This window comes from Rhinolophus hipposideros (genome assembly GCF_964194185.1).
Source record: "Rhinolophus hipposideros genome assembly, chromosome: 21".
NCBI classification, from domain to species: Eukaryota; Metazoa; Chordata; class Mammalia; order Chiroptera; family Rhinolophidae; genus Rhinolophus; species Rhinolophus hipposideros.
Window position 1 is genome coordinate 19,931,071 of NC_138067.1, and position 27,275 is coordinate 19,958,345.

Below are 27,275 nucleotides of genomic sequence, written 5' to 3' on the forward strand. Positions count from 1 at the left end.
GAAGCTGGGAAGCGGGGCGAGGGCGGTGACGAGTGAATCGAACCACTAGCGACCAGGTGCAAGAGTGAGAAAGTGAGCTGCAGGCAGGCGCTGGGCCTGGGCAGCTCAGGCCACCGGCACGAGGTGCGCCCGCGGTGGTGCCCAACCCTTTCCAGCTGGCGGCTGGGGCCAGGCCCCCGGCCTGTTGGTTGTTCTGGGGGATGCCCCGCAGGGGCTCAGTGGATGCTGGAATTGTTCCGCCAGGGGCCATTTTCCCACCCGGCGGTGGGGCCATGGGGGCCACCTGGTGCGCGCACCTGTGAGGGGCGCGGGGGTACCAGTGCTGCGGTTTTGCGCTGGCTTAAATTCTCCAGGCAGCCTCGCCAGGAGCCTGAGCACTTGGGCTTCCTCTCAAGAGCCCCAAGACGGCGGGAGAATCAAGGTTTCCCGAAATGGGAGTGGGTGAGCCAGCCATTAGGGACGCGCGCCCTGGCTGAGTGAGCGAGCTGTGGTCAGTGTCTCGGGAAACTGTCCGGATCCCTGAGGTTATGGATCTTTGGAGGGAGGGAACAGCGCCTGGTCTCTAAAACGCCCAGCCCTGGAGGCAGGAGTGCAGCCAAGGAAAGGGTGCGCCTCGTGCCTGGGCCGAAGAGACTGGCGTCCAATGTCCCTGCTGCCCCGCTGAGCCCTCAAATTAAACTGGGAGGCGGCCGCGCCCACACGGGGCCACTGCCCTGCCCGCTGCCCTGGCACAGTCCGGGTCCGCAGGACATCTGCTGGGGAGCCCAGCTAACTGGCGCCCCAGCCCGCGCGCCCGGGCCTGGCGCATACCGGGTCCTCGGAGCCCGCGGGACTGCGCCCTGCCCTCCACCCGCCAGCCTTAACCAAGCGATGGCCCCAAATTTCGTGCCATCCGCGTGCAGGAAGACCGGGTTTGCTCTTTCCTCTATTTCTAAGAATGGGAAACAAACGAATTAGAAAATTTTTGCTGTGGGAAAATATCTGTTCGATGTCGTTTAGTGCTTAAATTGTCCTTGGAATTTTTTTTCAGCTTCATTTGAAAAGAAAAAGAAAGTTGATGCACGCCCCAAACCTTGTTTCTCTTTATACCGTCCCCTTAGACGTGCAGTCGGCTACCGCAGATGTTTTCTGGGGCGAAGAGAGCGAAATGGAGGGGGAGGGAGGATGAGGACTGGGAGTGTCTCATTTTAAATCCCATTACGGGCATTGAGGACAGGCACAAAAAATCAGGAAAAGATAGTTCGTCCCCCACTGATTTCCTTCACTTCAAAGATTTCCCTCGCCCCTTAAATCAGAAATATTATGGCGCTAGGTATTTCTCAAGGAAAAACATGCACGTTTCTTCAGAATGTGTACACGGTATAGGTTCCTTTTTACACTTCTCAGCAAAAAAAAAAAAAGGGAGGGGTGGGGTGGGGTGGGGGGGTGGTGGATAAAGCACTCAATTCCCTGGCTATTAAACAAGCCATGCCTGCAAGAAATGCAGGCAGCGGAAGATGCTCATCCACGCGTCCCTCCATTAGCGCACGCTGCGTGGCAGTATCAACAATGCACGTGCTGCGGTGGGTACCTACCTGCTCCCCACACCCGCCCTAGCGGGCTCTGTGCAAACGGGCGCCAGGTCCCAGCTGCCCGCTTACAGCCCTGCTCCCCAGCCCACTGCCTGTGCCTCTCAAGGATCCCTTTTTCTGCCTCCAGCTGGCAAGTTGGAAGCCTCAGTCATTCCCCCCAAGTTCTGCCCTTAGAAATCCCTAAAGCGAAGGTAGCTGGACCCAGGGTGTCCTGCCCTTGAGTTGTTCACTTTGTTGCGTTGAGATGAGGTCAGGTCCGTCTCTTCTTCACCCGCCCCAGGCTTTAGATGTAGTGCAAACTTCTGGTACCAAGTCACCAAAAGGGAAGCCAGCGCTTGCCGGTGGTGCGGGCGGCGCAGAACCCAGAAGAGCCACCAGCTCCGAGGCGCCTCCTGCCCCAAGGTTGGATTTCAGATTTCCATTGCAAAGGAGCCGAGGAAACTGGGAATCTGACTCAAACCCTGGAACTGTCTAATTGCCCTGCATTTTCACAATGCGCCATGTATTCGAAAGGAAGGGCAGGCTTTATCACTCGGAACTCTTTCAAGGACCCGGGCGCTCCAAGTTTGGGGCTAATTCATTAAAGGTTTTACTTCTGAGAAATGGAGTGGGGGGTGTGGGGAGAATGAAAGAATGAAACATACCCACAATCCATGTACTGGGATGGCACTCAAGAGTAGGTTGTGGTCTCTTTTGAATCGGGAGTTCAAAAGGAAAAAAAAAAAAGGCTTGTTCCCTCCCCGTTGCCCCAGGGATGAAACCTCTCAAGATTCTAGCGGCCAATTTGGTTTGATTTCCGCGGTTTGGAAGCTCTGGTGGGGTTAGGGGGCGGCAGGGCTCCGAAGACAGACCTCAGCTGCCTTCTGGACCAGCTGGTCCGCTCTTGGCCCTGGAAGCAAAAGCTAAAATAGGGGTGATTTGCCCTTACTCTGGAAGCTGGCGGGAGCGTCTGGGGAGCGCATCGCGGAGCTTCGTCGGCCGTACCCTACACGCCTAGTCTGTGAACCTCCTCCCTCGCTCAACTCCCTGTCAACTCTCAGCACCCCCCACCTGCCTCCTGTCCCTCGGGGATCTAGTTCCCCTTACTCTCTGTCATTTCCAGCGAGTTCTTTTCCCACCCCAAACTCTTTTTTCTTGGAGTAACTTTCCAAAAGAACTGTCGTTGCCCTAAAGTCCAACCTTGTGGGGGTGAATTTGGGAAGCTCATTCTCAATTAAAGCCCCTTTTGTGGACACCGTGTATGCGCCCCATACAGTCCCCAGCACATTACCTGGGCACTGACACCCACAAGGAGTTGTGCCTCGCGGCGCAGCACCAAAACAAAAGGGGATTTCAGACGCTTTGCTCTTTTGCAGTGAAACGCCTCAGAAACAAATCTGAATTTGGTTTTTGGTTATCTTTCAGGCGTGAAAAATATTTTGACAAAAGTATTCTGCAGGCTGCCTGAGTTGGGGAGGTGGAGGGTGGGGGAAGGAGAGAAAGCTTTTGACCGAGAATGTGGGTACAAAGCAAGAAGCTGCACGTAATGGACACCACTGTGTACTTCCGCTCACAGCTGCGAAGAGCATGACCAGAGTCTGAGGGGCTGGCGCCAACACCCAAATTCCCCCACCCTATCGAGGGCACCCCTGTTTTCCTCCAACGGGGAGCAATTTTTACCCAGCCTCTGCTCCTCACCCTCTGGCACATGAAGAGCAAACTTTGTGGTTTGGTGGTTGAGGCTCGGGGCACAGTGGTTTAACCGTAGGACAGACCTGCGGATGGAGCAATTGCGGATGCCTAGAATAACCTCACCAGCACCCCTAGAAGAAAGGGGAACTGTTCGATTTGTCTGGGGGTCAGGAGGTAGACTGGGGGCTGGGGGTGGGGAACGGATGGACGGAGCCCCAAGTGCGCGCCTGGCTGCCTCTCGCTCCTGTTTCTCCCACCCTACCTCATCTTCTGCCATTTCCAGAGGCAGGAGAAAGGTGATCTCGGACTTGACCCCTAAATCACAGCTGCTGGTGGCTGCACCTCGCTCTGGGACGAGCGCAGCCCCTTCCCTGGGCTCGGGCAACTTAACCCTTTCGTCCCCGCGCGCTCAGAGGCCGGCGGCAGCGGCGCCTCTGACCCCCGCACGGCGGCGAGCAGCCCACCTCCTCGGCGAGGCACCTTGGATTCGACGAGGAGACCACGAAAGGGCGAGACTGCAGGGTGCTGCGAGCCTGGGGCACAGGGAGGGAGGCCCGGAGCTCTGCCGGGGAGCCCGAGGAAGAGCCGGAGTCAGCGGAACGAAGAAGGATGTTTGGATCGTGCTAACTAGCCAGACAGATGCACGTCGGCATGTCTGCGTTTATGGAATCCATATGTTGTCGTGGCAAATGAAAGGACAGTAACACGTACATACAACAGACTTAGAATAACAAGACACATTCAGAAAGGGACCCGTACATTCTTCACCCTGCAACCCTTCTCTTAGGTCCAGCTCTGGAGTGTGCACGGAGAGGCGTCCTTTCAACCTCCCCTGCCTCTACACGGGTGCTCTTCTTTCTTCCTCCTCCCCCCACTTGTGTTTTCTGTCCCTCAGACCCCCAGCAGAAGGAAACCTAGGGCCCAAACGCTAGGCTCTGTGGAAGTAAGATCTCCTAAGACCTTCTTCAGCCCTGTCCCCTTAAGACTGGCCCATCGCACCTTGGACCAAAGAATAACTGCTCATAGTGCAACTCCAGATTCTGAACATCGCAGGGGAGCAGATTCTCACTCAAATTCAACATCTATATCTTCATCATCAAACCAACACTTCTATGTTATATTTGCAAAAAAAAGTAACTTCAAACAGATTTGGAAACAAAAACCCCCAGCGAGAGAACACACACACCGCTCTGTACAGTACCTGCATTCATGTGCACCTTGTATATTTGTGTGCACATATATATTCACGCACACAGAGATGCAAAGACATCTAAAGTCATTCAAATGTATATTTATGTACCCATTTATGCATATATTTTTGTGTTTATATATGTATATATCCATTCCTTTGAGCAAGAGGCGGAGAAATATACACATCAATGCAATATTTAGCCTACATTCCACTTTCTCTCCCTACTGTAAATATCTTCAAAACAGATTGGTCTAAAATTTTCTGCCCTCTTGCCAACTAAATGAAGGATTTAGATTCTGAATTTCTTGGTTTCTTTTTTCATTTTGTACATAAAATAACCCATATAAGATGCTGGATTATCGCTTAAGCATAATTCAGTCATACAAGCTTGGTACCTCTCCTCCTTATAATGAATTCACTCAGTAAAATTAGCATAAGTATTTACCAGATTAAGCTGACGTTTTCCTATATTGCTACATGAAATACATTTATATCCAGAATTTCCCCCAAATAGCCGATACCAGTGGAGATACTGACTTCTTCCGCACTATTTTGTATAAAAAACAAGCTACAAGTTCACTTCTAGTACTATTTACATTCTTAAAAGAAATTAAATACATAGCATTTAAGTGAGTTTTCAAGATCTACTAGGAGAAATTTAATTCTGCTGCATCTTAAAAAAATAAACTAACAGATTTATGCAGATTTACGAAGACAGATAAATAGGAAGTAAATATACTCCTGAGGGGCTGAACAATTTTCCTTACCTGATGTATTATGGAAAAATTCAGAATTTACCAGTCTTCCATCAGTCAGCTACATTTTACACTGACCTGCACTTTGGACTGAAAGGGAAAAAAAATATATATATTAACTGTTGCCAAGGAAAAATTTAAAATAATAATCAGAAACCGGACAAACTGAAGGTAAAAATATACAATGGCTACAATACAGATAAATATTTATTTAATCAAAGTAGAAGTTGTGTTTGGACTGTAGGAATGTTTCATCCTTCCCTAAAAAAAAAAAAAAAAAAAAGAAAGAAAGAAAATCAAGAAAGAAAAAAGCCAGAGTCTTTGCAGGCTCCTGGAGAGTTCCCATTGTCCAGGGCTATCGAGAGCCCAGAATGGCATTAACCTCACAAAAGACACATTGTGCAGGGGACAAAAAAAAGCCCCTTCTTCTACAATAACTTTTAGCTTTTTTATTTTTAGAAAATGACAAAGGTTTTGCAGGCACTGGCTGGTGAAACCTGTAGCCAGCCAGGCTGGACTTGGCTTTATTGATCAACTGTCCCGCATGGAAAAGCTTCCAGGAAAAGTTTGAATGGCAATCAGGATTTGGCTCATAGAGAGGAAACCCCCGATTTTTCTAAATGTATTTTCTTTTTTCCCCCTAAATAAAACAGCATTATTCCCAGAGTGAATTCAGACGGATTAGATGAGGTAACCCTGCAAAATCCTAAACCGGTTTTCTCCCCCTAGTCTTGACTAAGAAACTGCATGCTCTTAAGAGCACGGGAAAATCTCTCAAAAGGAAGAATTCCTTTTTAAACAAACAGATTTCCCGATTCATTCCCAAATTCTCTCTAAAATAAATAATCCATCTAGGCTGGGGTAAAAAATATTTTTTTTTCCTAAGAAAAATAAGTTTTAGTGTGCGCTCTCTACCTGATGGTACAGGGTGCCTTCACAAACAAAAATGTTTTTGCATTTATTTGCAGATCACTTAAAGTGCAAATTGCATTTTATTTTATTCCAGACATTGTAATTTCAATGGTACTAGTTCATATTTAGAACTTACATAAATACATACTTGTCATTAAAAAAATCTATTGCAGTAGCAGTGACGCTTATGGTAGGATTTCAAAGGGGGAGGAGAGAGAGAGAGAGAGAGAGAGAGAGAGAGAGAGAGAGAGAGAGAGAGAGAGAGAGAGAGAGAGAGAGAGGCTCGTGTTCTTTCTGCGTTTGTTTGCTTGCTTTTTGGAGGTACCGTACCCCCGCCTAAATGATGGCTTTGATGTACTGGGAATCGGTACAGTAGCAGGGTCCCTGGTGCTGTCTTTGATTCCAGGGATCTCCTTTAGGTTCTGGTGGGATGTACTGCTCCTAGTCTTTATCTGAAATCCATCCTCTCATTTCAAGCCCTTTGGTTTAGAGACTCTGCTCCAAACTCTTGGAGGTAGCTGTAAGACTTTTTTTTTTTTTCTGGCATTAGGGAAGGGGTATGTAATTCCCCCCCTTTCTCCACTCTAGACCTTTCCTCGCTATTTAAATATATTGGCTTTCTTTCTTACGAATTTAGTCTGAAATTATTTTTCACTGCCTTTATTACATCCCTGCTTTTGATGGCAAAATAGCTTCCTGTGTTTTGAAAACATCTGCTTTCCAGGTTTTACACGAGAAAATTGATTTTACTTTTCTCTTAAGTCCAGAAAGGTAGAAAGTTGGACTTGTTTCCAAGTGCAACTTTTCCTTTTCTTGTCTTTCCTTAAGTTACCCCCTTTCAGTTCTGATTCACTTTCCCCCTTTTATTTCTTCTAATCATCACTCCCCTCTTCCCCTCTCCTTCTAAAGAACCAGAGAAGATTGATTGCGTCTTATTTCAGAAGACAAAATTAACATATTATATATATATATATATATTTGTCTAGTCTATGGTACGTGTTAAAGTTTTCTCCATATTTTCTTTATTTGTCCTCTGATTTGAAGGGAGGTAATTTTCCTCGTTTAAAAAAATCTCAGATTTGCAATTTAAAGTGGCCTCTATTCTAAGTCTGCTCTTTCACTTAAATCTTTGCTTTAAGCTGTCCCACTCCATTATTACCCCCCTCACTCCTCTCTTCTTTGAAGATGCTCTCTTCCTATTTAATTTAAACATTGGTGCATTTGCCAGAAAAAAGAAAGAAAGAAAAAGAAAGGGGGAAAGAACAACAAGAAAGAAAAAAAAAGAAAAAATATTAAAAAAAAATCTTATCCAGGTTCCTATTGTTGCTTCTCTGAATTTAACTTCTCGGTGTGTGTGTGTGTGTGTGTGTGTGTGTGTGTGTGTGTGTATGTATGTGTGTGTGTTTTTAATACATGCATAAACTTTTCGTGCCTCCTTCCCTCTTCCTGGGCTCTTCTCCCATCCTCTCTTCCTGCTCTCCTCGCCCTGCTCATCACTTTCCCCTGGTTTTTTTTTTTTTTTTTCTCTCTCTCCCTTCCTCCCCTCTGCCTCCCTCCACCTCCCCCTTTTCTTTTTTGCTGAATCTTATTGATCCAGAAGGTGGCTAATTAGCCCTTCCCGTCGTGCCTGGGTAATGAAGCACATGCGCACTGAATTAATCACAGCCATTTTTTGCAGGAAACTAATTAGCAGAATAAAGATCCAAAGACTTTTTTTTCTTTTCACTCATCAGCTCCCACTTCCAGCGCGTCCCCTCCGACCGCTGCAGCCGCCGCCGCCGCCGCCTCCTCCTCCTCCTCCTCCCGGCCGCAGCCGCCGCCGCCGCCGCCTGCTTTGCATCCCAATTACAGCCTAGAGCCGCTGCCGCCGCCGCCGCCGCTTCTCCTCCGTGGCCCCTGCCCGCTCCGGGGGCTGTAAACTCCCCGCCAACCATGCTGCTCGGCGGCAGCGGCGGCGGCGGCTCCGGCTCCCCGGCTGCGGCCGCCTCCCGCCCCGGGCTCCGCCGAGCGCGCTCCAGCTCCGCCGCCGCCGCCGCCGCCGCCGCCAGCAGCGCGTCCTCCGCCGCCGCCGACCCCCGCCAGCCGCCGCTGCTGCCTTGATGGGCTCCGCGGCCCGAGCGCCTCTTTTCGGGATTAAAAGCGCCGCCAGCTCCCGCCGCCGCCGCCGCCGCCAGCAGCGCCGCTGCAGCCGCCGCCGCCGGAGAAGCAACCGCGTAAGTGGCAACTTTTCCCTCTTTTTTTTTTTTTTCCCGCCGCCGCCGCCGCCGCCGCCTGCTCCTCCTCCTCCTCCCGCCGCCACCGCCCGGACGCGGGGCTCCTCGGGGCGCCCGGGCTGCTTTGCATGGGGCTCGTCCTGCCCCCTCCCGGCTCCCGCGCCCGGCCGCCGCCGCCGCCCGCGCTCCCCGCGCCCGCGCCCTGCTCGCTCGCTGCGTCCCGCTCGCCTTCCCCCTGCGCCAAACTTTCTCTTTCTCTTCTTCCTCCTCCTCCCGCCGCCGCCGCCGAGCCCGGGCCGCCCCCTCCTCCACGGCCCCCGCGCCGCCGCCGCCGGCCGCCAGCGACCCCCGGGAGGGTGCAGGCGCCCGGGGCGAGGCCCGCGCTGCGACTTTGGAGGTGCCGCCGGGCAGGGCCGGCCGGGGCGCGGGGCCGAGGGCGGGAGGGCGGCCGGGGTCCGGGCGGCGAGACAAAGGCGGTGGCCGGCGGGGGGGGGGTCCGCGGTGTGGAGCGCCCCCGCCCCCGCCGCCCCCGGCCCCCAACTTTGCCCCACCCCGAGAGGCGCCGGGGCCCCGGGCTGAGCCGCCGCGCGGGGCGCGCACCCGGCCCGGAGCAGCCTCGCGGCCGCCGCTGCTGCCGTCGCCGTCGCCACCGCTGGCCGGTCGGGCGCCTTCCGCGCCAGGGCTCGAGTTGCCGGGAACGCGGCCGCAGGGCCGGAGCCCCGAGTCCGACAGGGGTCGGGGGTGAGGGGTGAGGCGGTCGCCCGACCCTCTACCTGCGCGGTCTCCGCCCTGCCCCACTGGCAGCGCTGCGCGCGCCCACAGGGGCTCTGCCCCGGACACTAGGGGCTCCCGGGGGCTAGTGGCTGCGCCGGCGGCCAGGGCTAGACCTAGCCGGGCTGCCAGCCTCTTCTTGGCCGGCTGAATTGAGAGACATCGGAGGATTCCTTTATTTATTTATTTTTCTTTCTTTCTTCTTTTTCTCTTTTTTTTTTTTTTGTGTGTGTGTGTGCTCACGCGAATCTGTGATTGTTTACGTTGCCTTCCCCACTCTTACCCCTCGTCCTGCTCCACTCCTCTTTTCCCTGTATTTTCTCCATTAGATGCAAAAACCACGGTCCAGAATTTTACATTATTTTCATCTACATCTTTTTGCATATGTTTTGGAGAGTAGAGCTAGGTGTATTTTATTCAGTGCATTTAAATTGCATATGGACGCAGTACTCGCAGGCTTTTTGTTGAGCTATTAAAATGTAAAAACGCGTTTTACTTTGCAAATTAATCTGTTGCTCAGAATATGACTTTTGAAAATGTGCAATTTCTTCGACTGGGGCAAATTCTTTGATTACAAGTGCTTTCAAAAATCACACACTCTTAACTTTTCCCCCTTGTTGCTTTGAAGTAGGGTAAATATGACAATTTTTATTGGTCTCAATTATTGAAATTTGATCTAAGGATTATATGGAAGAAAGGCTGATTGCCTTTTTCTGGCCTCCAGTTCTCCTGACTTTTAAAAGGGAGTTTGTTAAGTACCTTTGAAGAATATGACATACGGTGATCGCGTGGCTGCAATGCAAATTACAGAACGTAAATTCACTTTGGAATTAAAAAAGGACTGAGCCCTTTCAGTGGGGACACTTGAGGATTTATTATGTTTTTTTAAAAATTACTTTTTTTCTCCCTACTTTGGGAGAATGACTAGTTGCAGACCAACTTATTTGGAGGTCTTCGGAGAGAGCCTTGGGAACTGGGAGAGGGGAGAAGATTGATCACAATCTACATAATCAATAGGGCAGCATGCTGCAATCGTGTACCTACATTTACTGTAAATTTCTACAATATCTGCAGCGTGGGTGCTCCACTGCCTCGCTCCACTTCTTCGAGCGGATTTAGAGGCCGCCCAAGCAGAATTCACAGCCCAGCCCTCCGTAACAATATAGGGGAAGTCCACTCTGGAAGTGGTTCATTTTAAAACTCCATTTTACTGTACATTTTTTTGACGAATCTGTTTACATGTAGGGGTTTCAGGTACCTAATCCCCAAAGTATAGGTATCCTGTAGCTGGTAAGAAGCGGAAAGTGTTGTGGGGGGGTGGTTAGGGGATGGGAATTCACTTACTGAATTACCACTTCCGGGGCCTTCTTCTTATCTTAAACTGTTAGATATCTAACTGGTGCAAGTAATTTAGAGATATGAATACGAGAGAATACTACACCAGAGATTGAAGTAATGTCAAAAGTAAGGATTGCTCTGTGTGTGTGTGTGTGTGTGTGTGTGTGTGTGAGAGAGAGAGAGAGAGAGAGAGAGAGAGAGAGAGAGAGAGAGAGAGAGAGAGAGAATACAGACACTTATCTTATAGTCAGGCTTGAAAGCTTGGTGGTAGGTGAATCCATATTTGGAGATGATTTTGAAATAGTCTAGCAAATGGTGCACGAACAGGATTTCATAAAAAGTGTACACGGAGTCAGTTTTGAAAGGATTGTGGTTTGGGGAAATGAGGTATGGGCAGGAAAACCCACTCTAGGCCAGCAGCTTTCCTCTATGTGTCTCCTCCCTTCCCCCTCTCCGAGTTTTAGTTTTTAATTACTTAATGCTGAAACGCACAGGGCTTATATAAATATTTGCAAATGCTCTTTCCTATTGATTTCTCTGAATAAACTGCCCTGCTCAGGTCCAGAGAGGAGGCAACTCAGATCTGTAGACTTTTTAAACATATAAAGTCTCTGGAGGAGTGTTGGTCTGTGCATACATGTGTTTATGGGTAGAGTTGTGACATGAAGATTTGCACCCCCCACCCCCAAAGGAAGAGAGTTCAAGCTCTGGGTAGTGTGTGCAAAGAAAGCTGGGCTGGAGCTGGCCCCAAGGCCTAGCAGTACAGACAAGTGTGTGTGTGTGTGTGTGTGTGTGTGTGTGTGTGTGTGTGTGTGTGTCTACACTGGGGGAGTCTGAATGCATATGCACTTACACTCCCCCCACACCCCATTAAACATGGAGTTCTCTAGGCTCAGTGACTGCCTTCTCCTCAGGGTCACATTGAGTTCGAATCTGACCCAAGGTGCAGGAATCCTGTGATGGAGAAATAAAAGAATATACAGAATTGGGGTCAGGTCAGCTGCTCAGAGGCCAAAACCCCTACAGCTGCTTTGATTTTATTTTTTTTGTGTGTATATTTTAGGCTCCTCCTGCCATGTTACAAATTGTGCCTCCTCCTCTCAGGTGTTTGCTCTGTAGTTTAAAGGCACCAGAGCCTCTGCCTGCGTAGATATCTGCTCCCAGCAAGAACAGAAAACCCACAATACCGAATCCAAAACAAAACAAGGGAGGAGGGGGAGGAAAAAACCCCTATTGAGTTCAGGCAAATAAGGTTGGGTCTCCAGATCCGATTACAAAGCAGCTTTGAATATGCAAGACAGCACACAAGACCAGTTAGTCCAGTTACAACAAACTATTAAAAAGAGAGAGAGAGAGAGAGAAAAGAAAAGGCATGTTTAGGTCATAATTTGTTAGTACAAGGAAAAGAATCCCACATAAAGCTGCCTCTTTCCCCCCACCCCTCCCTGTGCTGGCTTCACATACAATTCACTCACCCTTTTCCAATTCGTCTACTGTATAGGTTCTTTTATTAAAATCTTTTGGGTTTAGGAAGATCGCTGCAAGCAACACATTTTCTGTATTTTTTTTCCCCCTTTATCTTTAGAGGAGAGTTGGCAGGGGTTCTGTGGTTTGCAGTTACACAATATGTTATCATGTTTTTAATCACTAAATCATTGCAGTGGTTATAGATTTACAGTCTTGGGGTATTGCAGAGAGGAGCATCGGCCGCTATATATATGCTTTTAAATTACACCGATGTAAACTGCGAGCAGCAGCTGTGAATATGGTAGGCCGACTTCAATCCCCTCCACCCCTAGCATCTTAGTTCTTTTTCCCTCTGTGGTTCCCCCCACAAATTGTTTGGTTTGCTTAAAATGGGCTATCCCCCCCTCTCCTTATTCCTTGTCTCTTTGGCCCCCCCCCCCCACCAAAAAAAATGTTCATTTCAGACCTCTAACCCCAGATAAGCTAGAATTCAAACTTGAGAACTGTAACTTTGGATCAGAAAAATAATAATAGTAATGATAATGTGGACTTCCTAAGAAATCCTGGGTTTCCACACTGACCTGCATAGGGGTGGAGGGCTGATTGCAAATCAAGAGGGAGAGGGAAGTCAAAAGGAAGGGAAGACAGGCTGTGGTGCTTGCCTCCATGGAACCCCCAGTGTCCTGTCACCACGAGCCCACTTTCAGCTTCTGTTTTTCATATTATTATGTAACAGAATCCTTGGCAGCATTAAAAATTCAGTATTACAAGCTGATTGTAATGCTGTCTCATTAGACAGCACTGTCTGGCCTTGTATTAAGTGAAACACAGAGCATGGCTTTTAGATTATAAACACCAATAAATATTAAGGATCAGCAGAGTGGGGGGAATAGTCAGCTGGTTTTTGGCCCCTTCTGGTTTTATGTCCCCTCCCATCTTCTTCCCTTAACCCCCCTTCCTCCCTCCTCCCGACCATGGTAACTGTTATCTGTTTTCTTGGGATGCTGATGTGTTGACCCTGGTGACATTTTAGGAGGGCTTTTTATAGAGTTATCGTGTGTACACAAAAGGTTTGGAAGTTTGTTTTGTTTTGATCTGCAATAAACAGGTCCTTCACTTTGCTGATGTCATTTCCGTTCATATTTGAGTTGTTTATTGTGCTTCTTCGCAGGGCCCTCTCATCCCTACCCCCACCTCGCTTTTCAGCCAGAGCCTGTGGCTGCCTAGGGAAGCGGGGGGACATGCTCCTAAACTGCCAGGTCTGGGTTCAAAGGCTGAGAGTTGCGTGTCACTGCCTCGTCCTAGGGTTCGCCTGCTGGGGAAGATGTTTCCAGCCTCGAATCTGGTTAAACACTCCGACATCCACTGCTCTGGTATTCTTATGGCATGCAGTGCTTCATCTCAGCTTCTTTTCTCTGAAGCACCCCCCCCCCACACACACACACACCTTATCTGTGTCTTTAATATATGTTATTGTCTACTTCTCCATGCGCTCCCCTCCCCCCCAAAACCAATCTTGTAATGATAACTTGGATTCAGTTGCATATCTGAAGCTGGGATTAGCAACTTCGTGCTGTGAAAAAAAGAAAATGTTTCCAGGCGTTGCCCACAGCCTCCCCACCATTATTACCTTCCATCCCTGTTCAGGGTTTATTTTGCGTTGATGTTTCTGTTCTCTGCCTTTTCATAGACATGAAGGCCGTTCTAATATTACTGAAAATGACCGCAATGTCTAGGGTCTCTTATTTCCATATGATCTACAATTGGAAACCCTCCTCTTCAAAAAAAGAAAAAAGGTAGAGTAAGGAAAGGAAGGAGGGAAAACTGACTGGGTAGGCCCTCAAGGGTTTCCTCTAATAGGATGATGGGTTTTAGGTTAAAAGAAATTATATTATTGTTTTGTTCTTTTAGGTTTAGAAATAATAGGGAGAGAGGGAAAAGCAGTCATTAGGAAGTTCAGTGAGCTGCTTTCCTACTAAGACGGGTGAAAAATGAACCTGCATTGACACTTGGCTCCATGTGAAAGCCCCAGTAACCTCTCCCCCCTTCCATGGCCCTGGCCTTTTGTTCCTGGAGAACGGAGCTAAGGTGCTTTTTCTCGCAGACCAAAGGCAGCAGGCAAGGAGTCCCCTTGTGTGCCCATCGCCTTTAGATGGCCTTCTCATGGTTATTGTCAATGCAGACTCCCCCAAACAATTGCTCCGGGGAGACACAAAAGCAAAAACATTTGTCCTATTTTTTTAACCTCTTTGTTTTAGTTTTTTTTTTTTTATCCATTCTTTAAATTTCACAGTTTCTATTTGTCTGCAGAGAGACAAACGGAACAGCATGAAGCACATTTTTACCATAGGCCTCACTGGCGATTGGAACAGTCTCAATAGAAATCCAAATTCTAAAACACTGGCTGACTTGGAGGAGATGTGAAATTTCAGCTCGGAGCTCTTAAGTCAGATTAGTACAGATTTTGAACAAAAATGCAGCTACAATGAAAAAATAAGAAAATGGGATTCTAGAATCATTTGGGGGAAGTGTGAAAAGGGTCATCTTTTGTTTATCACTTATGCTGCCCCAAGAAGTGGTCGCTTGATGGGAAAGAATTGCAAACCCAAAGGACATTCTTCATTAAATAAAATAAAATAAAACCCTTGTTATTGTGCTTCTGGTATATTGTTGAATTGATTATTTTAACACACATGTAGGGGAGTTTGATGTTGTGTTGAGAATTTCTTAAAAACTACGATTTATATAAAGAGGCCATATCCCCTCCCCCTTTTCTTTCCTCTCCTGTTTCCTTTTTCCTTTCTTCTGCCTCCAACCTGCTTCCCCTCCAAGAATTCAGTGGTGTGCGCCAGGCCGAGTATGAAGGGATGTGTCAGACAGTGGGGCCTGAGTCCACCTCTTTTTCCTGGCCCCAAACAAAGCGTCCCTGCCCTATAATGTATGGACCCTAATTGCGATGCTGTCCTTAAGCATCTGTCCGCCTTTTCATTAAAATTCTCAATTTCAAGGTTTAGAAATACAAATGTAAGAATCCCCCTGGGTATAAAAGTCTTGCATGGCAAATTCTCTTTGCCCTTTCAGAAATATTATTTTTGTTTAAAAAAAAAAAAAAAAAAGGAAAGGGCGAGCTCTTTACCTAACGTTTTAAAACTGGTTTAAGGCAAGTTCTTTATTTTTAAAACTTGGGCTTTGTTACTCAAAATTAATTTGGAAAAGCTCTTCCCAATCACAGTTTTTAAAAAATGGTTACTCATTTGTGTCTTTCTTATGTGTGTCATTGATAGATTCAGGGTCTGAGCTGGGGAGGATGGGTAAGCAAGCTAGATAATGTTCCACTTACGATTTGGGGGTAAAAATTAATCTATGGAATTAGCATTGTAGCGATAGATGGGAAGCTTTGACATTTGTGTCACAGAAATGTGAATCAGAACATCTGTGTGTATGCCTTGGCCCAGCAGCCCCCCATGGTCTTGAGGGTGAGTGTGGGCCTGCATTCTGTCCCGTACCCAAGAGGGCCTGGCCACCCACCGGATACCAGTCCCCTAAATATAACTGCCTAGAAACGATGGGGTGAATTGGGGGCATGGAGTACAATTCATCTCCAAATGTTTCTGTTTTTATTTCAGGGCCTTCCTCCACTCCCCTCTGGCTTTTTTCTTTGTTAAAGCCTCAAGGTTATTTAAGAGTACTAGTTTTAAAATCAGTGTGTATGTATAATTTAATAAAGACAGAGGATCTGGAAGAATACACGAATCCATCTATAACCCGTTGTGCTGTGAACATTAGAGCCCAGGTTTAGCGGGAAGTCAGAATGCTGACATTCACTGTATCTCAGCTCAGAGATCATATTTACCTTTCCTGAAGTGAAAGGAGACAGCATTGAAGAGTGAGTGTGACTGTGGAGAGAGAGAGGGAGAGACAGAGAGAGAGAGAGAGAAGCCAGTTGGCTGGGTTGGGATCATTGTAATTTACTAGCCAGCTAAGCGTTTGGGGGCTGGCCTCTGGCTTCAAGAGTGGGTAAGGGGAGGAGTAGGGAAGGGGTTAGCATTCCCTGATTTATTTTTAAATATTTATCCTTTTGGCTGTTGCCAATTACGCTTTCCAGATGAGGTGAAACTAGTTTTGGAGAACTCAGAGGGAAGAATCGTCTTTTCTGCGAGTCGGTTTATTTGTCAACAGCATTCAGGACGGGGCGATGATCGTCCAGGGCTGTCAGTGCTGGGTAGGCAGTGGTTGAACGTCAGGCAGCTGCCCTCAGAGGAGCCAGGGCCTTCCAGAGTAGGACAGAATTTGCAACATGTATTTCAGAGAAACTGTTGATTCCATTTGTAAGTGCAAACGTTGCCAATTCCCTTTGAAGAGGCCTTATTTTTGTTAATGGTGAAAATAAGTTTGAGTTAGAGGTAACACCCCAGCTTTTGTGCAAGCCTTTGTATTCATACTGGTACAGAGACTGTAGATGGCCTGCCTGTGGATTGCCGGTTACATTTTTGCCTGTAACAGACAAGCTTGACCAGGCTTTACCATGTGTGTAACTGGTGCCAGACTAAGATAAAGGAAGGAGGGAACGTGAGTGGCTCTTAGTTCTATTTGTCAGGCCTCCGGAGGCGGGTTGCAGTGTCTGCTGCTTGGGACATTGGCAGCGTGTGGACAGATCTCCCTCGGATCCTTCTTCCCAGCACCTCCTCATCCTTCCAGAGTACTTTATAGCTGCTACTATGGGCTTTCTAACTTTCATTTTATTGAAGATATTTATCTGTAGGCCCACCGAGTTTGTGATGTCACCAGATTACAAGGTTGTCCCCTGTTAATAAAAGTTAAAACAAAGGCAAAATTAGATTTTCTGCGAGTATAAACATTTCCTTATTTGTCTTTAATTTATCTGGTGGGCCATGGGTTACTTCCAGGTCTGGAGCCTTCATTTTCGTGAAGAGACTTCCAGGGACATCTTTGCGTGGTGTGTGCCACATTACTTGTGTTATTGCCAGCGTCATCCTCTTTATGTATTATTAATAGTCAGTTTTCAATTAAATTATTAATTGGTTTTCTTTAAGGTGTTCTTAACTCATGTGGCTAATATAAATAATGGTGTGTTTTGAAAACACCACCTGTTCTTGGGCCTGAAGTCAGGCAGTCGGGAAACAGCTCTGCAGTGATCATACTTTGGTGTATGGAATCATCCTCTGTTTTTTCTTTTTCTATTCTCCACTGCCCCCTGTAACCCCCCCCCGCCCCCCAGTTCTCTCATGTGTGACAGAATTTGGCTTGTGTTCTCTCCTTTGTCCCTGATCGGACACGATTCCCTAGAGGCAGTCTTTTCTCCCAAAGCCCTAGCTGAAAAAAAAATTTTTTTTTTCCCCTGAGTAGTCTCTTTTCTGGACTAAAACGGAAAGAGGGGCTGTCTGTCCCCAACAGGTTAGATATTTCTGTTAATTTGAACTCAAATTATGTTGTGTAAAATGCCTTATACATGGTGACATGATAGTTTTCATCAGCCAAACAGCCCTTTTCCTCCTGCATCAGTGTGTGCTTGATGCTAATAGGATTCCATACATACAGCTCTTCGCGTCGTGAGCTTATTTTATTTCTAACACTTGCATGGTTCATTATTGTGCAGTCAGGAAAGACTCAAGGCTGTGGGGCCAGCCTGGGTGGGAGGCTTTCAGCAAGGGTCAAAGCAGGTGTCTTTCTGTGCTGAGAGAATTCAGAGTAAATGCAGACTGAGCTTGGGATTCTGGCAGGGAGGACAGGAGACTTCCGGTGAGATTTCTGTGGTGCCGTCTTCGCCTGTCAGAATGGGAAAGGTGAACTTGGGGAGATATAAAAGTGTCCAGCAATTGCTTCGACCAACAGGGGTGGCCGCATGAAATTGGACCCCTGGGGGTAGACTGTCCCCAGGCAGGGCATGATCTATCTATGCCTGACCCGAACCGATGTGGCTTTATAAGGCGAGTCTTGTTAAGGAGACTGGGAGCTTAATTGCAAACGGAGACTTTTTTTTTTTTCTTTTCACTTTTCTTTTTCATTAAAAACGCTATCCTTCAAGTCTCACTGGAGAGCAGGGGATGTTTTTATAAGTTTCTGCAGCTGAAAAACAGAAGTGCTCTGTAAAGCAGTTAATAGGATGGGTGTGTGTTTCAAATAAATTCCTGTCCACACGGGCGAATGTCCCCATGCTGGAGTGGCCTGGCAGTGACGTGAATGGGGCCCAGAGACCGATGGCTCCGGTCTGGAGGCCCCAGGCGGCTTTTTGTGGCCGAGGGCGCATCCCTTTCTTCTCGCCCGCTCCTCGGCCGGCCCCTGGCTGCGGGCGGGCGGGCGAGGGGTCAGTGCCTGGGGAGGACCGCGCTTTGTTCCCGCCGGGCGGGCTCCGGGCGAGGCGCAGGCCGGGCAGCCCCGGGCTCCCGTCCCCAGGCGCCAGGCGCGCGGCCCGGTCGGAGCCCGGAGCCCGGAGGCCTGAGCGCGGAGGCCTGAGCCCGGAGCGCGGCCGTGTCCCCAGGTCCCCGCGGCCGTGTCCCCAGGTCCCCGCGGCCGTGTCCCCAGGCCCCCGCCGCCGCGCACCCGGCCTGCGCCCGGCACGACTGTAGATGTCAGGCTTTGCCCGGGGAGCGGAGCGGCGGGGCTGTGAGTTTCAAATTAACCTTCCGCTTTGTTGCCGGGTACTGTGGCTCCCGGAGGCCCCCCGCCCCGCCCGCCCCCTCCCCCCGGCCGTGCGCGCCGCCAACTGCGAGTTGAGCTTCATTTACATAAAGCGACTCCGGGCGGGCGGCCGAGCCGGCGGCGGGCAGGCCGGGGACGGGGGCGCGAGCGCCTCGCCCCGTGGGTGACTCCCCGGTGACGCCGGGGACCCTCCCTCCCGGGGAAGGACGCCTGCCAGCTCCGGCCACCACCATGAGCCCCCCTCCCCTGACTGCGGCACCCTGGCACCTAGGCAGGGCCACCTCGCAGCCCCGGGGGCAGCGGGAGGTGGGCAGAATGCCTCCGGGGGTGGGGAAGTTTGGGGCCCGGATGCCGCAGGAATTTCCCGCTGCCGCGCTCGCAGCGGCCCCCAGACCTGCAAGTGCCTCCTCCCTCCCGAGGTGTGCGGAGCCTTTGTATGCCAGGTGAGTGCGGCCGCCTCCCCCGCCCGCCCGCCCGCCGCCGGCTCGCGCAGCCGGCCCGGAGCTGCAGGCAGGTGCTGCGAGTCTTGGCTGAACTTCCCCTTCTCTCGGGGCGTGTGGGGGAAGGGCGTGCTGGATGCACTTGAACTACTAGATCCAGTTGGCACCTACCTGGACGGAGTGCTTCTAAATTCTGCTGGGCACAGAGGAGAGTCCTTCCTCCTCTCCTCCCTTCCATCTTCCTTCCCCTCCCTCCTTCCTTCCTTGTTTTGCTTTTGGATTAGTTTCCTTCTGAATACTTGAGATGCTGGTGTCATTTAGAGTTTGGGTTCCGCCATCTAAAAAGGCACCCTTCTCAGCCCAAGAGAAGTCACTGGTCAGTTCAAATCAAGATGAAGAATGCCTTGTTGAGCCATTAAAGGGAGCAGTTAAAGGGAGAATCAGAGTTTGGGAACTGGGAGGCACCTTTGGAAATCCACCTGGCCACCCTGTAATTTTTGTTTGTTTCCACTCTGGAAAAACCAGAGCAGCTTTCATTTCCATGGAGAGGAGGGGTGGTCCAGAGGGAGAGCTGAGATGTTTGTCCTGTTAAAGAAGGAATGCCCAAGTTAGGTCAGTAGCAGAAAGAAAGAAAAAAAAAAAAGTAATGATTGTAGGCTTAAAGGGAAAAGAACTTTATGGAAAATGGTCCTGTCTGCTTTGGACATACCTGTATTATGATGGGAAAACGCCCGGAGGGCAGAGACCACAGGTAGTCGGAGTGCATTGCCTGGCACATGGTGCATGGTGTATAAACTGGTTTAAATGAAACCTGGGAGCAGGTGAATCTACAAGGGTCATCCCTTCCCCCACCCTGTGTTTGTGTCATTTAACTGGACTTGAAGACTCTAAAGACCACTGACAGATAACCTCAGAGTGGATAGATACTTGGACGCAGGGAGAATGCCTCTCCCTCAGGCTGCGGCCTGCTGGGTGGAATGTATCAAGGCAAGCAAGGAAAACAAACTTAAACCTGGAAGGTAGATAGTGAGAAAGTTACGCATCATCTTATTTCATCCCATGCTTTGAGATCTTTGGAGACTGTCACTAAATAAATAGAGTATAATTTAAAGCTCACGCTAGCCTGGGAACTTCATTTTTTGCCCTCAAGCAGCAGGTGCGAGTTTGTAGAGTTGGCCCCTCGAGTCCCCCTCATTCCTAAATTCAGGAGGTGTCAAACCTTCATGTTCTTTTAATGGCTGTGGTTTCTGGATAGTTTTCAAGGGGAAACCCTAAAAATCATGAGTTCCAGTAGGCTGGGCTGGAGAGGGAAGCCTGAGTGCTGGGGCTGCGATTGCATTTGAGAGGAAAACATACACCTTCCAAGGTAACCTGATCGAGCAAGGCTGAGACCAGGAACGTGGGCCTGTTCCTTGTTATCAGAATTGCCACTGGCAGCCTGAGATTCGGAACCTGTCTCATGACCCAGCCCCAACATGAACAGCAATTAGAGAATAGAGGTGGAGTCTGAGAGGAGTCAGGGGACCACAGTTCGAAATAATTTAAGGGTTTCAAGAATGGGGTCATTGGAGAGAGGTACATACCTGGATGTTTGCATACCTGTGTTTGTGTTCATTCTACTTTGCAGAGACCCCAAAAGCCCCCCTTTCAGAGGGGGTGTGGCTGTGAAGGCCAAAAGAAACTTTTCCTCTCTCTCCCTTGCTTAAATTACATGACTAAAGAGATTGTCTGCATTGCATTTCCAGCATGTTTTCAGGGAGCGTGTAAGTGCCTCTCAGAATGGGCTAGGGTCACACTTTGCTCTTTTATTTAATTACACAAGTGTTATTTAACAACATGGGGCAGATGCAGAAGCAAGCACTTCCACTCTTTAAAAACAGCCCTTTTGGAATCACAGGGAATTAAATGACTTGAAGACCTACTGTCTATGACATGGGTCACCTCCCTTTCTCAACTCTCTTTTGAAATGGCTGAACTTTCTGCGGGATAGAGCTGCTTTTTTCCAGTTCTCCTGAAAACAGTGTTGATTGACAGAACTATTGAGCAACCCTTGCTACCTCTTCCAAAATAAAAAATCTGAGCTGCTTCCCCAACCACCTGAAACTTGAATTTTGGTTTCTTCCCTTCCTTCTTTTATTTGCACAAATGAATGCTCAGGCGGGGTGGAAAGGACCCAAATAAAACAGAGCTCTCAGCAGGCCTCTGTTTGGCTCCTCCCAACAGGACAGTGAAGTGCCTTCCTTCCTGCTTTGGGAATAGATTTAACTGCCTTGTAATCTCGCTGCCAATTGGACTGCCCAGTGGCAAGGAGCTAAAATAAGCGAGATTTCAGTTTTCGTCATTATGACCTTAAATGATGATGACTAGACGCTCCCAGAACATGCCTGGCTCACCTTGGGTGACCTAAAGGTTGTTAGTTCGTTAGAATAAATACTAGTGAAATATTATCTGGGGCTGGCGATGATTTAGCTTGGTTCCTTCAGTTCTGGTCACAGGTGGTATCCAAGGAGTGTGTCCTTATTGTCACTGTCTGCTATTGTTCCTTTTGGATAGTGGGGCCTTTTTATTTTTTCTTCTGAAGCATTAGTGTGAGAAATATGCCAGGGCCCAAAGCAGAACGTTACTTAAATTATTTTTATTGCAAAGTTGCAACAGTTTCATGTTAAAAAGTAAATATTTAAGTCACTAAGTAACATTTTTATAGAAGTGTAGGAAATGGCTGAAATTGCTTGGAAGGGAAAGTGAGTTGTCTTTACACCCACTTTTTTTTTTTTTAACTTTTATTTATTTTAAGTGTGTTTTTCCAGGACCCATCAGCTCCAAGTCAAGTAGTTGTTTCAGTCTAATTGTGGAGGGTGCAGCTCACAGTGGCCCATGTGGGGATCGAACTGGCAACCTTATTAAGAGCACTTGTGCTCTAACCAGCTGAGCTAACCAGCTGCCCTTACACCCACTTTTGACAGCTAGTAGCTAGCTTGCTTCTTAACCAGAAGGGCTTAGCCTGGTCTTATAGGGGAGGCAACGGTAATTCTGACCTGAAGAAACTTGCAAGCTCCATCTCACACATTTGCCAACAGTATTACAGGGATAATGTACCTGACGTCGAACATCAGTAAACTCAAGGAGTACAGCATGTGCTGTGGTTTATACTTTCATTTGTTATTAAAATGGTTGCTGGTTCTTAGCCTGGCCTATTTCTGTAATGCTTGCGCCTGTTGGCCTACTCTGGTTCCCGAGACTGGTGTAATTAACCAGCATGGTTGCTTTATGTTGAAAACACCACAGGAAGGCAGATTCCCATCACAGTGAACTTCGTAGGGGTCTCCACACGCTCTGGTGTGAGAATTTGGTTGTAATGGTGATTGTTAGAAATCGCAGCACAGCTCAGAATCCCCATCCTCTCTGCCTGAGTTCCAAACTGTGGTCAGGGACAAAGGGGAGCCAGTTTTACTAGAATCCAGGCAAGGGAATTCCTTTGCAGGAGCTAATCTCAATCAAATATTACAGTGTGCCTGTTCTGTCTGAAGTGCTGTGTCCTGAGTCCTTAGGCTGCTCTGAGAAACAAACACACAGAAGCTAAGATTGAGTCAAACTGCCTGGAGGGAGACACCCAGCAACAGTCTTGGCTCATTGGCAAGCCACTCTCCAAATCCAGATTAAGGAGAAAAACTACAAAATCAACAACTGTCAAATTCCTTTTCTGTATGACTTAAAGTTGGCTGCCAGATCCTTCTCTTTGAACATGTGGGAAGTGACAATCAGATGTTGGGGGACTTTTTTCACTAATATGGTAAATGAGTTCTATATGGACAGGAACTGGCCAATTGACAGCAGCATTATGCTGAAGCTTCAGAAGCACTGAGACAACGGAATGTTTTTTTTTTTTTTTTTTTTTTTTTTTTCTGGTTTTCATTCTTTGGAGCACGGGACAAGATGGTGAGGACAGGGCTTTGCATGGGCCAGAAGTGACGGGTGGATTGCTAGAGAGTTCTTTGCCCAAGGAAGGTGTCTTGGCTCCCTATTTGTTACTTTTAAAAATGATTTTTTCATTAGATGTTTCTTTCTTTTACTCTTAATTCCTGGAGTTTCTTGCTTTTGCAGGGATAAGGGCGTGAATTAAAATGGGGAAGGAGACAGAGAACCTTTGCTAGGGGTGGCACATTTGGCTTCATTTCACAGAGCAAGACTTCTGTTTTGTTGGTTTTAACCCCAGGCAGGGCCTCTTAGCAAAATGCCTGGACTTAATCTGCCTTTTGGGTGAGCCGTTTTCCCTTCCCTTGAGAGGGTCACCACCAGTCTTGTCAGCGATAGGATTAATGCATGGGGGTGCACCCTTGCAGAGAGGCCTTAGCTGGCATCCTATGGGCGGAGGGGCGTGAGGGGAGGTAGGGTCTAAGGTGGTTCAGCTACTTTTCTTTGAATTTTGTGCCACCTCCCAGATGTTTCCATCCTCTTCCTGCCCTGCATTTGGTCTAAGGAGTGGGATGGGCCAAACAAGTGCTCCCCTCCCACCCTTGCTCCTTCTGGCTGCTGCTGAAGACATCAGCTACCCCTATCCTACCCCACCCTCGCCCCTGCAGCCTGCCCCTTGTGAAGACCGGGAAACACTGGATCCTTCTCCCCTTCTCTTCTGCTAATCACTTAATGGCCTTAGAGGCTTTCTTAAATGATTATCTTGTCTTTAATTTTAAGTGGGTCTTTGGAGCAACAGTTGGGAGTTTATGGAATATCTGTATAAGGAGACTCTGAACTGGGAAAACTGGCTCCATTGGACTCTGGGAAAAGACGGTGGAATTTTCATCTGCTGCCGATTTCATGCACTGTCCTGAAAGTGATTTCAGCCACAAACCTTTGATCTGGGAGTGAGACTTTCCCCTACTTGTGTGCTTCTGGAGGTTGGAGTTGGTGACTGCTCACACCTCCTAGAGTGTGTGTGTGTGTGTGTGTGTGTGTGTGTGTGTGTGTGTGTGTGTGTGTGTTGGGGCGTGGTAACTAAAGAGAAGGGTTGGTTAAGCATGATGTGGGCTTGTAGCCTGGGAGGGGGCGGTGTGTAGATTTCTTAATGGGTAAGAAGGGCTGAATTACTTGGGCATCTTAAGGAGTGGGCAAAGAGCAAATTTGTGTGCTTCTTGGTTTTTTGGTGTTGCCCAGTTTCATCTGGGAATGTGACTGGAGAAACATTTTTTGAGTATATTGGTTGAGCTTGATTTTGAATGAGGACTTGTGACTGCCTCTCTGTTGTAGGCTCTGCATTTCAGTATTAAAATTCCAGTTCACAGGTGGCTGTCTTCTCACTTGAATTTCCTTAGTGGAGAGGCTGGAGTCAGATTAGCTGATGAAGAAAAGACCAAGGGGCTTAATTTGATATTTGATTTCAACCGTGTAACGCCTACCCCCCACCTCAGTCATATAAGTGCCTGTTCAAATATGGAACTCTCCCTGTAGTGTATAAAAAACTCTTTTCAAAAGAGTTGAAACTCCTGTAAGTCTATAAAAAGTACATATGTGTAGACATGAGCTTATTTACTTCTCATACTTCTGGTCTCTGAGTGGCCTATTTTGGACAACTTTTCCTGCCATCTTTGTCCAGTGAAAATATGCCAAAAAACACATGTATGCCTTTTTTTCTCCTTCTCAGCAACTTTTTTTTCTGTTTTTTTTTTTTTTTTTAAACAATTTTTCTTCACTGCAAGAAACAATGCAAGCCTCTTCCACCATTTCAGGCCCTGCTTTTAAAAATGCTCTTTGGCTCAGGGCCTTGGTTCTTAATGTACATTTGGCTAGTAGGGGGAGTGGTTTTGCTTTTCTTGTAACAGCTCCGTATTTCTCCATGGAACATCTGCATCGTTGCTAAAGCGTCCAGTCAACTTTTGGACACTTAAAGGAGAGAGGCCTGTGGATTCCGTGTGTCAGGAGGTTGATGTCACTGCTAAAGCAACTGCTTTTAAATGCCACCTCTGTTCTGCCAGGCTCTCAAACTGTATCACTTTTATATTCAATACATAATGGTTGCTTAGGGATGGGCATTGAAGACTGTCAACCTGTGTACCTGACAATTTGAACACGGGCTACCTGGGCCCACCTGGCTTACTTTTAAAATGTAGTTCCAGGTAAAGAATGGCAGAAGTGAAAATAAAAGGGGGACCCCCCCCCCGAACGTTTTCAAAGAAGGAGTTGAAGCTGGTTTTTCCTTCAGTAGGTATGAAACCCAGAGGTAGAGATGTCTTTGGTGAAAGCAGAGAACTTTTACACCTTTTGGCAAAGGACCACTAATTTATTTTGCTCTTGCTGGGGAATCTGTAACAATTGTCCAGACAGTGGAGAAATTGGCTGGTACAGACCCTCAAGTATCTAATTGGAGGGAGGTGTGGTCCTCGTCATTGGTTGAAGGAATGAGATAATTACAAAATAAAACAGGGTAGGGTCCCGTTCAGTATCAGAGAGCCACTTATGAATCAGCCCTTGAAATGGGGTTCTGTTGTTCACACTCTGGTCCTGGCAGAAGCAGAGATGAATCCAATGAGCCTGCCCTTTGGGAAGCCAGGTCCTGATCTCCACTCTGCTTTACCCTGTATCCACCTCTTGGCATCATAGGCATGAGGCCCAGCTCTGCTCCAGCCTACCTGTGTGACTGTGGACCACTCATTTAACCTCTCTGAGCCTTACTTCCGTCATCTGTAAAATGGGCATAATAATAGACCTCGCATTTATCATGGGAATTAAATAGAAAACAAGGCTTCCTACTGCCTATAGCATATCCAGTAGCCTCCCCACAGATGTTAGTTCCCATCCCCATATCCTTTTCCTTTGTATTTCTTTTGTTGCTGCTGATGGCCTCTGCTACCTTTTGTTTCTCAACACCCTGGAAGAAAGAAACTGAAAGAGCCGCACATTTCTTCGGCTCTTCACTTACTGTCTGGGAAGAAAACCAGCTCTTTTTGATATCCTTCAACTGAGTTCAGGAGTGAAAGGATCTGAAATAGACACAGTGTCTTCTGTCCTCCCCAGCCCTCCCCTCACTTGCCCCCCAGCCTGTCTCCTCCAGGCTGGCAGGCGGCCTTCTAAGTGAGCAGCCCACTCAATGACCCACCTAGAGAGGCCTTCCCAGGCTTGCTTGTATATGCTAATAGGCCTGACTCGTCCAGGCTTGTTTGTCGTGATTTGTGGAGGCATTTATATGCAAATACTATCAACTTGCTGAGTTAATTATCCTGTGGCCTCCCCGCCCCCCTCCTGCAATGCCTCCCAGCCTGGCTCCGCAATAGGGGCTGTTCCCATTCATCTCGGTGCTCTTCCTGTCTTCGCCTCCTCCGTCCGTTGCCCTGTTCCCTTCCTGCCCCTGCAGGCCCCATCACATCTCCTGGGCTGCTCTGTCGCCCTTCACAGGAACCTGTGTGGTCAGGAGTGGGGAGCTGGGCAAGCCACTGGGTGAATCCTCCATGGGAGGCATCACTTTGTATGTAGGGGTGACTGGCTCATGTTGCTCTGAGCTTTAAACCCCAGTTTTTCACCCGCGAGCTTGAAAAACAGAGCTGCCCAGACCTATCAACTCTTGACACTCAGTCCTCAGTCTAGTGAGAAACTGCATATAGTTTTAACATTTTTATTGTTTTCATTTGCCCACGTTGTTTATCCCACTAAAAATACCTGTCACCAGTTCTGAGCCCTGCCTGCAGAGAAGCCGTTTTTTTTTTTGTTTTTTTTTTTTTGCAAAGTGATGCCCCTGCCCTCTTCCTCTCCTCCCCCGAGCCCACTACCCCTGGAAATCTTACATGTGCTTGCTTGGACCTCAGATCCAGTCCTTTCCTGGTTGTGTGTGGGCGCTGTTGACATATGGGGTCGGATAATTCTCTGTTAGGGGTGGGGGTTGTCTTGTGCACCCTACCACGTTTAGCAGCAACCTGGCTAAATCATCTCCACTAGATGCTAGTAGCACCCTGCCACCCTGTCTTGACAATCAGAAATGTCTCCAGGAGTTGCCCACTCTTATGAAGATGCAGAATCGTCCCCAGCTGAGAATTGGGGTAGAGATGGCATTTGTCTCTCCTGGGTACACGGATGTCAGATCCCTGCCGCCTCTTTCAAGTTAGACATACTTGTGGCGCATCCTCTGAGCTTGTGATTTCACCTAGCTAAATCAGATGTTGCCATTTGCTTAATGTTAGGGCCTTTTTAGCATTTAAAAATTAAGCATTTCCCTGTAGGACATGGTAATGGGCATGTGCTTGAGACTGTAACATTTTCATCCTCTAGAGTGCCGTCTCACAGAAATAGAAATCCAGCCA

General features: G+C 48.2%; 1 protein-coding gene across 3 annotated transcripts in view; it reads left to right on the forward strand.

Annotated features, from left to right (window-relative positions):
- ZFHX3 (zinc finger homeobox 3) overlaps positions 1-27,275 on the forward strand; it is a 270,690-nt gene that overhangs the window by 16,357 nt on the left and 227,058 nt on the right. The window contains exon 1 of one of the 3 annotated variants that reach the window (XM_081032307.1): positions 8,196-8,314. The exons of 1 other annotated variant lie outside the window; for it this stretch is intronic. The gene's annotated coding sequence lies outside the window, so the exon portion shown is untranslated. Of the gene's footprint in view, positions 1-8,195; positions 8,315-18,880; positions 18,994-27,275 lie in introns of those variants that run through there. One more of the 3 variants, XM_081032308.1, reaches the window with a different exon arrangement.